The sequence below is a fragment of the Eubalaena glacialis genome, chromosome X (genome assembly GCF_028564815.1).
Source record: "Eubalaena glacialis isolate mEubGla1 chromosome X, mEubGla1.1.hap2.+ XY, whole genome shotgun sequence".
NCBI classification, from domain to species: domain Eukaryota; kingdom Metazoa; phylum Chordata; class Mammalia; order Artiodactyla; family Balaenidae; genus Eubalaena; species Eubalaena glacialis.
Genome location: NC_083736.1, coordinates 62628669 through 62632116, shown reverse-complemented (window position 1 = coordinate 62632116; position 3448 = coordinate 62628669).

The following is a 3448-nucleotide window of genomic DNA, read 5'->3' as shown; positions in this document are numbered from 1 at the left end:
CCACCCTGTTACCATGCCACAAACCAATCAGAAGAAAGTCACACACCCTGCAGTCCACATCCCAAATTTTGCCTTCCTTTTCTGGGCCTGGTGATGACCATCCTGTTAGGCCTCTTGTTTGGCCCCTGTCTGTTTCAACTGCTTACAAGGTTCATCTCCAACAGGGTCCAACAGTTTCAAGCTAAATTGTTACTACAAGGGTGAATGCCGGTTTCCCTGGTTTTGGGCATAGAATAACTCGATTTAGATCAGGTGGAGAGAGACTTCTACTCTACTAGGCAGGACTATGCCCACTCTCAGCAGGAAGTAGTTACAGAAGAAACAGACCTCCGCCCCAATTCCCAAGAAGTATCTTGAGTATGAAGTCTCAGGGGGGAGTTGTTAGAGGAAACACTGACTGAAACCGCCCACCCTGGCCAGCACTACAATAACCATTTGCATGAGTTATTTTATGACAGGAGGTCCTGGTAAGGAACATGGAACTAACAAGCCACCACCAACAGGAAGAATTTGGGAAACGTCAAAAGGAGACACCAGTCCATATGTCCTACCAACTTCCCAGAATCCTCCTCGCTGGAATTCAGCTTGGCTGACTGATGTGTGCGCCACCAGGAAGGACCCTGAGTCAGAATGATTGGCCAGAGACAATCTGAAAACTAACCCCACCATCATAAAACCTGAGACTGCGAGCCACGTGGAAGAGCAGTCCTCCTGGGTTCCCTTACCTTCCTGGTCTCCACCCAAGTGCCCCTTCCCAATAAAGTCTCCTGCTTTGTCAGCACGGTGTCTCCTTGGACAATTCATTTCCGAGTGTTAGACAAGCCCACTCTCAGGCCCTGGAAGGGGTCCCCCTTCCTGCAACAAGTCCGGATGGATGATCAAGCCTCTTCAGGACCTGAAGCTTTTATTCAACAAGGACAAAGAAACATCACAGATCCAAGAATGCAACAACTCCAGCTTCAAATGATGCTACGCCAGGGATTTCAACCCATCCCACCTGACGAAGGGGACCATCAACACCTGCTGGACAAGGTTGCTGCTTCCTTCTACTCCCCACTCTCCACCTCTGTCAACAATCCCAAGACCCCTATCTCTGACAGATAGTAAGGAGATCTGGACCCACAGGTAGGGACAACACCCATGCTCAGCTTGAAGCAGTTACATAAGCTGGACCGTTGGTCCCTCTGCCTTTTAAAAGATTTTGAGGGTCCCAGACTCCTTGAGAGGGGAATGTTAAAGCAGGCAGTAGCTAGATATGAGCAGAGAAATGGAGGCAGGGGCCTGATGGCAGGAAATCACACATCTTGTAAACAGTGAGGGTCCATGGGCAGACACCACAAGAATATACAATGGCGAAAAGACAGCCTCTTCAATAATTGGTGCTGGGAAAACTGGACAGCTACATGGAAAAGAATGAAATTAGAACACTCCCTAACATCATACACAAAAATAAACTCAAAATGGATTAAAGACCTAAATGTAAGGCCAGACACTATAAAACTCTTAGAGGAAAACACAGGCAGAACACTCTATGACATAAATCACAGCAAGATCCTTTTTGACCCACCTCCTAGAGAAATGGAAATAAAAATAAAATTAAACAAATGGGACCTAATGAAACTTAAAAGCTTTTGCACAGCAAAGGAAACCATAAACAAGACGGAAAGACAACCCTCAGAATGGAAGAAAATATTTGCAAATGAAGCAACTGACAAAGGATTAAACTCCAAAATTTACAAGTAGCTCATGCAGCTCAATATTAAAAAAAACAAACAACCCAATCCAAAAATGGGCACAGACCTACATAGACATTCCTCCAAAGAAGATGTACAGATTGCCAACAGACACATGAAAGAATGCTCAACATCACTAATCATTAGAGAAATGCAAATCACAACTACAATGAGGTATCACCTCACACCAGTCAGAATGGCTATCATCAAAAAATCTACAAAGAATAAATGCTGGCGAGGGTGTGGAGAAAAGGTAACCCTCTTGCACTGTTGGTGGGAATGTAAATTGATACAGCCACTATGGAGGACAGTATGGAGGTTCCCTAAAAAACTAAAAATAGAACTACCATACGACCCAGCAATCCCACTACTGGGCATATACCCTGAGAAAACCATAATTCCAAAAGAGTCATGTACCACAATGTTCATTGCAGGTCTATTTACAATAGCCAGGACATGGAAGCAACCTAAGTGTTCATCAACAGATGAATGGATAAAGAAGATGTGGCACATATATACAATGGAATATTACTCACCCATAAAAAGAAACGAAACTGAGTTATTTGTAGTGAGGTGGATGGACCTAGAGTCATACAGAGTGAGGTACGTCACAAAGAGAAAAACAAATCCCGTATGTTAACACATATATATGGAATCAAAAAAAAAATAGTTCTGAAGAATCTAGGAGCAGGACAGGAATAAAGACGCAGACGTAGAGAATGGACTTGAGGACACGAGGAGGGGGAAGAGTAAGCTGGGACGAAGTGAGAGAGTGGCATGGACATATATACACTACCAAATGTAAAATAGCTAGCTAGTGGGAAGCAGCCGCATAGCAGAGGGAGATCAGCTCGGTGCTTTGTGACCACCTAGAGGGGTGGGATAGGGAGGGTGGGAGGGAGATGCAAGAGGGAGGAGATATGGGGATATATGTATATGTATAGCTGATTCACTTTGTTGTGCAGCAGAAACTAACACACCAATGTGGAGCAATTATACTCCAATAAAGATGTTAAAAAAAAAAAGGCAGGAACCTCCAGACTGACAGGAAACCACACGTTTTGGGTGATAAGTGTCCTGGAAGCAGACAAAGAAAGGTGGGGAAAGACAGGAATCTCCTATGTCCGAATGTGACCTGTTGCTCATTATGCTCTCATTACAATAAAATTAGCCTTACAGATGAGAAGTACCCATCATGCACTGACACCATGATACTTCTGATCTAAGCCAAATAAGAACAGAAATCCCTCCTCCCCTCAGGAAGATGGAGCTGGGATGAAAATCAGGGAATACGACCCCCAAACCCCTCTTTCCCCCGTGAATATTGTGCCCCTTCATTTGTATGCCCCTCATAACCGGCTTGCCAGAGAAACCCAGGGCAGCAGCTTCTCACCTGTCTGTCTGCTCTCCCTCTGAGAGCGTATTCTTGCTTAAATAAATCCTCACTTTACTTTCTTAACTCCCTGCTTGTCTCCGAATTCTTTCGCGACAAGGCAAGAACCTTAAATTCACTGGGAACAGTACTGTTTATAAAACGGCTATTATAGCATCTGGTAAATATTACTTGCTCAGTAAATGTGACTTCCTAACTTGCTACCTGTGCAATCCTACACAGCATTCAATATTTTCTGATGACAATATATCTGAAAACAGTATGCAGGAAATATCCCCATGCCTTTCAGCACAAGAACAGGCACATGCAAGTTCTCCTTTTC